The sequence below is a fragment of the Aethalodelphis obliquidens genome, unplaced genomic scaffold, assembly GCF_003676395.1.
Source record: "Aethalodelphis obliquidens isolate GAN/ISIS:26980383/991018 unplaced genomic scaffold, ASM367639v1 scaffold7, whole genome shotgun sequence".
Taxonomy (NCBI): Eukaryota; Metazoa; Chordata; class Mammalia; order Artiodactyla; family Delphinidae; genus Aethalodelphis; species Aethalodelphis obliquidens.
The window spans coordinates 4,172,096-4,185,340 of NW_020837951.1; the positions used below are offsets into that span (position 1 = coordinate 4,172,096).

The following is a 13,245-nucleotide window of genomic DNA, read 5'->3' on the forward strand; positions in this document are numbered from 1 at the left end:
AAATCCGGGGCAAGGCCGCGGTGAAACCTCGGCCTCAAGCTTTCCCCACGCCCCCCCCGCCCCTCAGGACGCTCCTGATTGGCCGGCCGCGGGAGCCCGGAAGTGACGCCACGCCGGGCTTCCCGGCCTCCCGGCGGAGCCCGGGCGTGTCTCTTCCCACGCCCCGCCCCTCGGGGCTCCAAAACAAGAAAGCGGCGGCCGGGGCGGGGCCTTCCGACGCCCGACGCTGCGCAGGGGGCGGGGCCTGTGCTCGGGGCTTCCTCGGGTTGGGTGGTCGGTTGCGGAAGGAGGCGCCGTAGCGCGCGTCCGCACTTCCGTTCTCAGCCGACTGTGGAGTCGAGGCATGGAGGCGGAGGGGGGTTAGCGGCCGGGAGGAGGCCGAGACGGTTGAGGAGAGCGGCGAACTCGCGGCTGCAGTCCCGGTGAGCGTGGGAGCGCGCGCGGCGTAACCGTCGCAGCGCGTGAGGCCTGGGCGGGTGGGGGAGGGGCGGCGCGAGCGCGGCCGCGTCCCTCAGGAGAGTTGCGGCGCCCGAGGCGGGAGCATCCTCGCGGCGTCCGGTGGGCCGCCCTCTGGTTCTCTCCCTTCGCGTCGTCTGCACTGCCGTCCCGTGTGAGCTCTTCCGAGTCTGGGCGCTGCGTAGTTTCGGTGGGAGTGAGTGGGGTGTCTCGCTACAGAAGGTCTCTGTCCGTTCGGCGCCCCCTGCTTCTTCCTGCTGGGGTTCGTGCCTTTGGAGAGTGTGCCCCTCTCGAGTGGCCACCTGAGCCCTCCCTGCCCCACTTGAAGGCGATGGAGCGCTGACAGCCAGCCAGAGGGGCCTTTGCCGTCCTCCTCACCTTCCAGGAGCGACGATGTGCCTAGACCCGTGTGGCCCAGAAGGAACCGGGCACGAGGCTCGAAGGAAGAAGAACCCACGGCTGGTCAGTTAAAGCGGCAGAGATGTTAGCTACTGACGATCCTAGGGCTGAACTCACCTGCTAATTGGGGGACTTTCTGACAAAGTGCCTGGCTGTCCCCAGCATGGGAACGAGGTCTCCCGTGGAGCCACTCCCCCTGTGGAGTCAGAATGGCAGTTGCACTGTTTCTTCGTTCCTTGTAGACCCACAGGCACGTTGTCTCATCTCTGGGAGCTTGAGCTCTGTCATCAAATGGTAATATTTGGTTCTACTTGATAAGGATTGATGTGAAACCCAGGTGAGAGAGCGAGTCTAAAAACCACTTCCTGGGCTTCCCTGGTGGCGCAGTGGTTGAGAGTCCGCCTGCCGATGCAGGGGACGCGGGTTCGTGCCCCGGTCCGGGAAGATCCCACGTGCCGCGGAGCGGCTGGGCCCGTGAGCCACGGCCGCTGGGCCTGCGCGTCCGGAGCCTGTGCTCCGCGGCGGGAGAGGCCACAGCGGTGAGGCCCGCATACCGCAAAAACAAAGCAAAACAAACAAAAAAAACCACTTCCTCAGTTTTGTTTCGTTTTCCTTTGCTTTTTCAGAAATGTTCTTTTGGGGGCCAGAGTCTAGGTATATATGAATGCAGATCCTCACCCATTCTCAAATAAACCCAGGAATCTCGACTGAGAGGATCACTTCTCTGTAGGCCATTACCCCAGGTAATTATTTGTTGTTGTTTTTTTAATTTAAAATTTTTAATTTTTTAAATTGTTTATTTGGTTGCATTGGGTCTTAGTTGCGGCAGGCAGGCTCCTTAGTTGTGGCATGCGAACTCTTAGTTGCAGCATGCATGTGGGATCTAGTTCCCAGACCAGGGATCAAACCCGGGCCCCCTGCATTGGCAGCGCGGAGTCTTAACCAGTGTGCCACCAGGGAAGTGTTGGTAGTTATTTGTTAAATAAACATTTAAGACTTTTTTTTCAGGCACTTAATATGTGCCAAGCACTGAAAAGTAAAAAATACGGAACGGATCCTTGCCTCCTAACAGACTCAGAATTGCTGAGGATGGAGCTTGTAGGTGGGAGACAGATAAGTAAACAGCTCAGCCTAACATGGTAAATGCAGTGATAGAAACCATGTACAGAGTCCTGAGGGGATAGAGAAAAAAGTCATCAAAGACAGACTGGAAGGGAGGGAATGAGTCAGACAAGCCCCCAGGCATGATGATGCTCAGAGGTAGTTCTCAAATCTGGCTCCCCCCGCCCCCGAAATATTTACTTATTTATTTATTTTGCCTGTGCTGGGTCTTAGTTGTGGCCTGCGAACTCTCAGTGGCGGCATGCATGTGGGATCTAGTTCCCCGACCAGGGATCGAACCCCGGCCCCCTGCATTGGGAGTGCAGAGTCTTACCCCCTGGACCACCAGGGAAGTCCCCCAAATCTGGCTTTTTATCAGACTTACTGGTGGAGTGTTTTTTAGAACGAATCTGAATTTTATCAGTGGTATCTCACCATCTGCTTTGCTTTTTTTTTTTTTTCCCCAAGTTCCTTTGGTGAGTCTGATGCGCATTCAGGTTTAAGAACCAGGCAAAGGTATGAAGGGTAGGTGTTCAGGGCAGATAGATGGAAGAGCTTCCATAAAGGCAGGTAATGCCAAACACCAGGAAGCATTTTAGGAAGAGCAAGTGAGGGGGAATGGCAAGAGATGATGCTGAAGCCAGGTCATGGAGAGCCTTGTGTGGTGAGGCCAAAAATTTTAATTTTATCGGTCAAAGGTAGAGGAGTCATTTGTGCTTTTAGAGTCTGGTTTTTGCTTTGGCCTTTGGCAGCATTTTGGAGGAAGAATTGATGGTGGATCAAACAAGAGGCAGATCATTTAGGTTTCTTTTGTAATCCAGACAAATAATGAAAATGTATTGAACTAAGGAAATGGCAGTCTCACTGAGAGTAAAGTACAGATGTAATCAAGGTGTGGTAGACTCTATAGAACTTGTAGAGATGGGGGCTAAGGGAGGAGAGTATAGGAGAATTCACAGGTTACTGGTTTGAAAAGTGAAGTCATGGTAATACCATGGATATAGAGAATACAGGACAGATAACACATTTACGGAAGGGACTTTGTTCTGTTCTGGTCCTGTTTACTTTGAGGCAACTGTCAAGTGAGCATAGATTCACTATACAGTTGGATATTGAGTACGGTCAGCCTTCCATATCTTTGGGTTTCCCATCTGTGGATATAGAGGGCCAACTGTGTTCCCTGTACTGCACTATTTTATGGAAGGGACTTGAGCATCTGTAGATTTTGGTATGCGTGGGGGGACTCCTGGAACCAATCCCCTGCAGATACTGAAGGGCAGCTGTATATCTTTGTGGAATTCTGCGCTAGGCTATCATTTATTGAGTAGCTGAAACACAATTAAACATTGCATTGAGTTTTACCTACATTCTCAGTCTTTGGGAAGCTTCATTATAAATAGTAGTTGAAGAAATAGGTTGAATTGTCACCCACAAAGAGGATATTGAATGAAGGGATAGAGTCCTGAGGACAAACCTTTGGAAATTTTGATATGAAGCAGGGGGAAAAGGAACAGATGATTATGGGGGTTGGGTAGAGGAAGTGAGAGAAGAATGGTGTGCCGTCATAGCTAAGGAATACATGGTTAGCAGTTTCATACGCTTTAGAGGAGTCCAGTAAAGAACCTATTGGATTTGGTATTAAAGAGATTATTAGGGACTTTTGTGAAAACATTCAGTGAAACATAAGGTAGAAGCCAGAGTGCAAAGGAGCTAAAGAAGTGAATCTAAATTATTTTTTCAAGGGGAGTTCTCTGGTGGTCCAGTGGTTAGGACTCGGCGCTTTCACAGCCGTGGCCCGGGTTCAATCCCTCGTCGGGGATCTAAACTAAGATCCCTTGAGCCGCTCAGCGTGGCCAAGGAAAAAAATAAATAAAAGCAATTGCGAAGAAGTTTAAAATAAATAAATAAATAAATTTTCAAAAAGTTTAGCTAGGAAAGGTCGAAGAAAGTGATTGTTATTTGAAGTTTCTGGCCAGCTATTATTGAGAAATGATATCCCCTGGATAAGTCAGTAGAAAGTTACAGTTATACCTCTGGTGAAGCATCCTATGTTATTGGCAAAAAAACTGTCTCTCTGATGCACAGGAGCCACTCTTATTTCTGTCATGCAGCTTGAGGATTCCCTGGACTCCCCCATTTGTGGTTCAGTAATGATTCCAAGCAGTAAAAACACTGATGAAATTAACAAAACTGTCCTCCAGAAGAACTGAATTGTGCAAAAATTTGCAGGATTCATAGTCATCTACCAGTAGTTTTCCCTAAAAAGAAAAATTTCAGTATACCCTGTTCAGATTTTTTGGGCTTAGCTATCAGGCCAATGATGATTTTAGTTTTAGGAATATAACCACACCCATTTATGGCCTTTTGAGAGGAACTGTGGAAACATGTTTCTGTTGTTGATGTGCTATAGCACTGTCCTCTCTGTTTTCTAAATTCCACGGCACTTATCTGTTATATGGCAGTAACTCCTATCTACTTTGAGAAAATTTAGTTTTGCTTTCTGGAATGTGGAAGTAGGCTAGCTCTCTGAGTGAGTGAAATAAAGAGCAGACTCCATAATTTTTTTACTAGAAGGTTTATTTTGCTAACTAACTTCTCTGTTAATAATTATTTTAAAGTATACAACATTTTATTTGTACTTCAGTACCTTAATTTTTTCAATTGACTGCAGTCTTGTTTCCTGCTCAAGTCAAGCTTGAAACAATTGATGTTTGAGAAATCTCCCATAAATTTCATTTTCTGTTCTTGCATCGACTAGAAGGGTGAAACTTATTGAATCAGATTACATCACTGGAAAAACACAGCTTCTGCAGACTTTTAACTTCCTGATATTATATTACTGGTTTTTCAAGTATAAGAAGTTCTTTGAATGAAATTTATATTCTGCAGAAACATAGTGTCCATTCTGTTACTTCGTATTCCCTAGTTTGCAGCACCCTTAAAAAATGTAATTGAATTAGAATTAGTGTTAGGAAAGGGCAGGACTCTCCAGCTGAACTAGCATATTACTTTTTTTATTTTTCACATGAGGACTGTGTAACTCATGTTATCTTTCTGCTCTACTTTTCAGGAAGCTCCTAAATTAGGACTTAGTGAAATTAAATTTCTTCTAAATAAGTTTTGATTTCTCTCCCTTTTTAAATTGCCTTCTAAAATGTCTTTTTCTTTATACTTTAATGTTGAAAGCTGCCCTAAATTCTTTTCAGAAGCATGAAGAAAGTATACAGTTAATATTTAATGAATTTAAAAAATCAGTTCACAAGACAAATACATGTTTTTGATTGTACAGAAATTATAAATACTGTCAAGATGTGATCAGTTTCCCATTAGCAGAGCTTATTATGCACTCTGAATTTTTGGGTGATAATGCATTCAAAAACTTAACATTGTCAAGTTTCTGTACCCAGGTAGTCAATGACTTGGGTCATGTTTCTTAACCTTTTATTGTCCCTTCTCCCTCTCTGAAAGGAAACGTTTAAGACATTTTTTTCCTATGAATTTCCCATGAATTTTAATACCACCAATATATTGTATACTTCTTTACATAATGTACATATACCTGTGCTTTATATGTAAAAAGAGTAGGATGTGTTCCACTAACCGGTTTTCATTTCCTTGAGGATGATGTCACTCCTGATGAGAATGCATGGATTAGGTTCATCCAGTTAGGAAATGAACTTCATTGGGTTTACAGTTGGGTTTGTAACTTTTTTCCCATTAGGCTGATATACATTCATTAGATAATGAAGATCAAGTTTTCAAGATGGTTTTCTTGGGTAATTTCCTGGCCCAATTCCCAATAAAATGTTTCCATATGATAGAACACTTGGTTCGATTTCCCTTGGGTGTGGTTTTCTTCTTTTTTGTCAAAGACTGGCTAATAGCTGTTTGGATAATACCTTGAGTTTGTCTGATGTTTTTCGCATGAATAGACTGGGGTTGTGGGTTTGGGGGAGCATACTGCAGAGTTGAAGTTCCTGTCTCATCACATTGTGTCAGGGGTTACCAACATGACTTAACCACTGGTGATGTTAACTTTGATCACTTGGTTTAAGGTTGTGTTTGCCAGGTGTCTCCACCGTAAGTGTGATTTTCACTTTGCATACTTTCTTATTTAGAAGTGTTTCACCAAGTCCAGCCCTCACTCAAGATAGGGTGGGATTAAGCTCCACTTCCTGGAATGGGGAGTATCTGTATATATTATTTGCGATTCTTCTATAAGGAAAGTTTGTTCCTTCCCCCACATTTGTTTATTCATTCATTTGTATCAGTATGGATTCATATATATTTATACTGTGGGTTATAATCCAATATTACATTATTGTGTTACTCAGATTGTTTCAGCTTTGGCCACTGAGAGCGCTTTCAGGTTGGTGGCTAATATGTCCCTTTGACATGCCCCCATCCTTTTGTATTTTGAGCACTTTGTTTCTGTTCCTGTAAGATGCTCCAGGCTCACTTGTATTTTTCCTGCTCCAGCCTCTTGTTTATTTCATTGCAAAACATTTGCGGTTTTGTTTAGCCACAATACACTGCTTACTGACAGTGAACTTTCTATTTGCTTTTATATGCATTTAGTGGCATCTTAGCTTGCTTTTATTACACCTCATTAGAATTGGAGATCTCTTTGGATTTTGGCTTCCACCCTATTTTGCTAATCCTCTGTTTCATGCCATCTGCAGTTCTGATAAACTTGACTCGTGTATTTTTCTTCAAACCTTTGACACATTTGATTCTTGGGATTTCCTCTCGTTTCCTGGTACCAACTTGCTACTTTGCTCTCTTTGAGACTGCTAGGATTTGGGAAATTAATTTCTTTTTTTAAAATTTTATTTATTTTTTATACAGCAGGTTATTATTATCTATTTTATACGTATTAGTGTATATATGTCAATCCCAATCTCCCAATTCATTCCACCACCACCACCACCACCACCACCACCCCCTGCCACTTTCCCCCCTTGGTGTCCGTACATTTGTTCTCTACATCTGTGTCTCTGTTTCTGCCCTGCAAACTGGTCCATCTGTACCATTTTTCTAGGTTCCACATATATGCGTTAATATATGATATTTGTCTTTCTGACTTACTTGACTCTGTATGACAGTCTCTAGATCCATCCACGTTTCTGCAAATGACCCAATTTCATTCCTCTATATGGCTGAGTAATATTCCATTGTATATATGTACCACATCTTCTTTATCCGTTTGTCTGTCAATGGGCATTTAGGTTGCTTCCATGACCTGGCTATTGTAAATAGCGCTGCAGTGAACATTGGGGTGTATGTGTCTTTTTGAATTATGGTTTTCTCTGGGTATATGCCCAGTAGTGGGATTGCTGGGTCATATGGTAATTCTATTTTTAGTTTTTTAAGGAACCTCTGTACTGTTCTCCATAGTGGCTGTATCAATTTACATTCCCACCAACAGTGCAAGAGGGTTCCCTTTTCTCCACACCCTCTCCAGCATTTGTTGTTTGTAGATTTTCTGTTGATGCCCATTCTAACTGGTATGAGGTGATACCTCATTGTAGTTTTGATTTGCATTTCTCTAATAATTAGTGATGTTGAGCAGCTTTTCATGCGCTTCTTGGCCGGCTGTATGTCTTCTTTGGAGAAATGTCTATTTAGGTCTTCCGCCCATTTTTTGATTGGGTTGTTTGTTTTTTTAATATTGAGCTGCTTGAGCTGTTTATATATTTTGGAGATAAATCCTTTGTTGATTCGTTTGCAAATATTTTCTCCCATTCTGAGGGTTGTCTTTTCGTCTTTTCGTCTTGTAGTTTCCTTTGCTTTGCAAAAGCTTTTAATAGGTCTCATTTGTTTATTTTTGTTTTTATTTCCATTACTGTAGGAGGTAGATCAAAAAAGATCTTGCTGTGATTTATGTCAAAGAGTGTTCTTATGTTTTCCTCTAGGAGTTTTATAGTGTCTGGTCTTACATTTGGATCTCTAATCCATTTTGAGTTTATTTTTGTGTATGGTGTTAGGGAGTATTCTAATTTCATCCTTTTACGTGTAGCTGTCTAGTTTTCCTAGCACCACTTATGAAGAGACTGTCTTTTCTCCGTTGTGTATGCTTGCCTTCTTTGTCATAGATTAGTTAACCATAGGTGCGTGGGTTTATCTCTGGGCTTTCTATTCTGTTCCATTGATCTATGTTTCTGGTTTTGTGCCAGTACCATATTGTCTTGATTACTGTAACTTTGTAGTACAGTCTGAAGTCAGGGAGTGTGATTCCTCCAGCTCAGTTTTTTTACCTCAAGACTGCTTTGGCTATTCGGGGTCTTTTGTGTCTCCATACAGATTTTAAGGTTTTTTGTTCTAGTTCTGTAAAAAAATGCCAGTGGTAATTTGATAGGGATTGCATTGACTCTGTAGATTGCTTTGGGTAGTAGAGTCATTTTCACAATATTGATTCTTCCAATCCAAGAACATGGTATATCTCTCCATCTGTTTGTGTCATCTTTGATTTCTGTCATCAGTGTCTTATAGATTTCTGAGTACAGGTCTTCTACTTCCTTAGGTAGGTTTATTCCTCGGTATTTTATTCTTTTTGTTTGAGTGGTGAATGGGATTGTTTCCTTAATTTCTCTTTCTGATCTTTTGTTGTTAGTGTATAGGAATGCAAGAGATTTCTGTGCTTTAATTTTGTATCCTGCAGCTTTACCAAATTCATTGATTAGCTGTAGTAGTTTTCTGGTGGCATCTTTAGGATTCTCTATATATAGTATCATGTCGTCTGCAAACAGTGACACTTTTACTTCTTCCTTTCCAATTTGTATTCGTTTTATTTCTTTTTCTTCTCTGATTGCCATGGCTAGGACTTCCAAAACTATGTTGAATAATAGTGGTGAGAGTGGACAACCTTGTCTTGTTCCTGATCTTAGAGGAAATGCTTTCAGTTTTTCACCTTTGAGAATGATGTTTGCTGTGGGTTTGGTGTATATGGTCTTTATTATGTTGAGGTAGGTTTGCTCTGTGCCCACTCTCTGGAGTTTTTATCATAAATGGGTGTTGAATTTTGTCAAAAGCTTTTTCTGCGTCTGTTGAGATGATCATATGGTTTTTATTCTTCATTTGTTAATATGGTGTATCACATTGATTGATTTGCATATATTGAAGAATCCTTGCATCCCTGGGATAAATCCCACTTGATCATGGTGTATGATCCTTTTAATGTGTTGTTGGATTCTGTTTGCTAGTGTTTTGTTGAGGATTTTTGCATCTATATTCATCAGTGCTATTGGTCTGTAATTTTCTTTTTTTGTAGTATCTTCGTCTGGTTTTGGTATCAGGGTGATGGTGGCCTCATAGAATGAGTTTGGGAGTGTTCCTTCCTCTGCAATTTTCTGGAAGATTTTGAGAAGGATGGGTGTTAGCTCTTCTCTAAATGTTTGATAGAATTCACCTGTGAAGCCATCTGGTCCTGGACTTCTGTTTGTTGGAAGATTTTTAATCACACTTTAAATTTCATTACTTGTGATCGGTCTGTTCATATTTTCTATTTCTTCCTGGTTCAGTCTTGGAAGGTTATACCTTTCTAAGAATTTGTCCATTTTTTCCAGGTTGTCCATTTTATTGCCATAGAGTTGCTTGTAGTAGTCTCTTAGAATGCTTTGTATTTCTGTGGTGTCTGTTTTAACTTCTCCTTTTTCATTTTTAATTAATTTGAGTCCTCTCCCTCTTTTTCTTGATGAGCCTGGCTAATGGTTTGTCAATTTTGTTTATCTTCTCAAAGAACCAGCTTTTAGTTTTACTGATCTTTGCTATTGTTTTCTTTGTTTCTATGTCATTTATTTCTGTTCTGATCATTATGATTTCGTTCCCTCTACGAACTTTGGGTTTTGTTTGTTTTTCTTTCTCCAGTTCCTTTAGGTGTAAGGTTAGATTGTTTATTTGAGATTTTTCTTGTTTCTTGGGGGTAGGCTTGTATTGCTCTACACTTCCCTCTTAGAATTGCTTTTGCTGCATCCCATAGGTTTTTGGGTTTTTGAAAAATTAATTTTTAAAAATTAAAAATTTTTAAATTAAAAATTGGGTCTTTGGGTTGGGTCTTTGTTGCTGCGTGCGGGCTTTCTCTAGTTGCGGCGAGCGGGGGCTACTCTTTGTTGTGGTGCGCAAGCTTCTCATTGCGGTGGCTTGTTGCAGAGCATGGGCTCTAGACACATGGGCTTCAGTAGTTGTGGTACGTGGGCTCAGTAGTTGTGGCTCGTGGGCTCTAGAGCACAGGCTCAGTAGTTGTGGTGCATGGGCTTAGTTGCTCCGCGGCATGTGGGATCTTCCCGGGCCAGGGCTCTAACCCATGTTGCCTGCATTGGCAGGCGGATACTTAACCACTGCACCACCAGGGACGTCCTCCTGTAGGTTTTGGATTGTCGTGTTTTCGTTGTCATTTGTCTCTAGGTATTTTTTGATTTTCTCTTTGATTTCTTCAACGATCTCTTGGTTATTTAGTAACGTATTGTTTAGCCTCCATGTCTTTTGTGTTTTTATGTTTTTTTCACTGTAATTGATTTCTAATCTCATAGCATTGTGGTTGGAAAAGACGCTTGTTATGATTTCAGTTTTCTTAAATTTACCAAGGCTTAATTTGTGACCCAAGATATGATCTATCCTGGAGAATGTTCCATGTGCACTGGAGAAGAAAGTGTAATCTGCTGTTTTTGGGTGGAATGTCCTATAAATATCAATTAAATCTATCTGGTCTATTGTGTCATTTAAAGCTTGTGTTTCCTTATTCATTTTCTGTCTGGATGATCTGTCCACTGGTGTAAGTGAGGTGTTAAAGTCCCCCACTATTATTGTGTTACTGTCGATTTCCTCTTTTATAGCTGTTAGCAGTTGCCTTATGTATTGAGATGCTCTTATTTTGGGTGCATATATATTTACAATTGTTATATCTTCTTATTGGATTGATCCCTTGATCATTATGTAGCATCCTTGTCTCTTCTAACATTCTTTATTTTAAAGTCTATTTTATCTGATATGAGTATTGCTACTCCAGCTTTCGTTTGATTTCCATTTGCATGGAATATCTTTTTCCATCCCCTCACTTTCAGTCTGTATGTGTTCCTAGGTCTGAAGTGGGTCTCTTGTAGACAGCACATATATGGGTCTTGTTTTTGTATCCATTCAGCGATCCTGTGTCTTTTGGTTGGAGCATTTAATCCATTCACGGTCAAGGTAATTATCGATATGTATGTTCCTGTTACCATTTTCTTAATTGTTATGGGTTTGTTTTTGTAGGTCGTTTTCTTTTGTGTTTCCCACTTAGAGAAGTTTCCTTCGAATTTGTTGTAGAGCTGGTTTGGTGGTGCTGAATTCTCTTAGCTTTTGCTTGTATGTAAAGCTTTTGATTTCTCCATTGAATCTGAATGAGCTCCTTGCCAGGTAGAGTAATCTTGGTTGTAGGTTCTTCCCTTTCATCACTTTAAATATATCGTGCCACTCCCTTCTGGCTTGTAGAGTTTCTACTGAGAAATGAGCTGTTAACCTCATGGGAGTTCCTTTGTATGTTATTGGTCGTTTTTCCCTTGTTGTTTTCAGTAATGTTCCTTTGTCTTTAATTTTTGTCAATTTTTTTTTTTTTTTTTTTTTTTTGTGGTACGTGGGCCTCTCACTGTTGTGGCCTCTCCCACTGCGGAGCACAGGCTCCGAATGTGCAGGCTCAGCAGCCATGGCTCACGGGCCCAGCCGCTCCACGGCATGTGAGATCCTCCCGGACCGGGGCACGAACCCGTGTCCCCTGCATCAGCAGGCGGACTCCCAACCACTGCACCACCAGGGAAGCCCTAATTTTTGTCAACTTGATTACTGTGTGTCTTGGCGTGTTTCTCCTTGGGTTTATCCTGCCTGGGACTCTCTGCGCTTCCTGGACTTGGGTGGCTATTTCCTTTCCCATGTTAGGGAAGTTTTTGACTATAATCTCTTCAAATGTTTTCTTGGGTCCTTTCTCTCTCTCTTCTCCTTCTGGGACCCCTATAATGCGAATGTTGTTGCGTTTAATGTTGTCCCAGAGGTCTCTTAGGCTGTCATCATTTCTTTTCATTCTTTTTTCTTTATTCTTTTCCATGGCAGTGAATTCCACCATTCTGTCTTCCAGATCACTTATCCGTTCTTCTGACTCAGTTACTCTGCTATTGATTCCTTCTAGTGTATTTTTCATTTCAGTTATTGTATTGTTCATCTCTGTTTGTTCTTTATTTCTTCTAGGTGTTTTTTCTTTAATTCTTGTAAGTCTTTGTTAAATATTTCTTGCATCTTCTTGATCTTTGCTTCCATTCTTTTTCCAAGGTCCTGGATCATCTTCACTGTCATTTTTCTGAATTCCTTTTCTGGAAGGTTGCCTATCTCCACTTCATTTAGTTGTTTTTCTGGGGTTTTATTTTGTTCCTTCATCTTGTACATAGTCATCTGCCTTTTCATTTTGTCTTGTCTTTCTGTGAATATGGTTTTCCTTCCCACAGGGTGCAGAATTGTAGTTCTTGCTTCTGCTGTCTGCCCTCTGGTGGCTGAGGCTATCTAAGAGGCTTGTAACAGGCTTTCTGATGGAAGGGACTGGTGGTGGGTAGAGCTGGGTGTTGCTGTGGTGGGCAGAGCTCAGTAAAACTTTAATCTGCTTATCTGCTGATGGGTGGGGCTGGGTTCCCTCCCTGTTGGTTGTTTGGCCTGAGGCAACCCAGCACTGGAGCCTACGTGGCTCTTTGGTGGGGCTAATGGTGGACTCTGGGAGGGCTCCCGCCAAGGAGTACTTCCCAGAACTTCTGCCGCCAGTGTCCTTGTCCCCACAGTGAGCCACAGCCACCCCGCCCCCCCCCCGCCTCTGCAGGAGACCCTCCAACACTAGCAGGTAGGTCTGGTTCAGTCTCCTATGGGGTCACTGCGCCTTCCCCTGGGTCCCAGTGCGCACACTACTTTGTGTGTGCCCTCCAAGAGTGGAGTCTGTGTTCCCGCCTGTCCTGCCGAAGTCCTGCAATCAAATCCCGCTAGCCTTCAAAGTCTGATTCTTTAGGAATTCTTCCTCCTGTTGCCGGACCCCAGGTTGGGAAGCCTGACATGGGGCTCAGAACCTTCACTCCAGTGGGTGGACTTTGTGGTATAAGTCTTCTCCAGTTTGTGAGTCACCCGCCCAGCAATTATGGGATTTGATTTTATTGTGATTGCGCCCCTCCTACCATCTCACTGCAGCTTCTCCTTTGTATTTGGATGTGGGGTATCTTTTTTGGTGAGTTCTTGTGTCTTCCTGTTGATGATTGTTCAGCAGTTGGTTGTGATTCTGGTGCTCTCGCA

The 13,245-nt window shown here is 42.6% G+C and overlaps 1 protein-coding gene across 3 annotated transcripts in view; it reads left to right on the plus strand.

Moving 5' to 3' along the window:
• The first annotated feature begins 294 nt into the window (after nt 1–294).
• The window catches only part of SETX (senataxin), a 79,176-nt gene continuing 66,225 nt past the window's right edge, over nt 295–13,245 (plus strand). For 2 of the 3 annotated variants that reach the window (XM_027104459.1, XM_027104460.1), the window contains exons 1-2: nt 295–422; nt 1,482–1,598. The gene's annotated coding sequence lies outside the window, so the exon portion shown is untranslated. The remainder of the gene's footprint in view (nt 423–1,481; nt 1,599–13,245) is intronic. The other variant, XM_027104461.1, reaches the window with a different exon arrangement.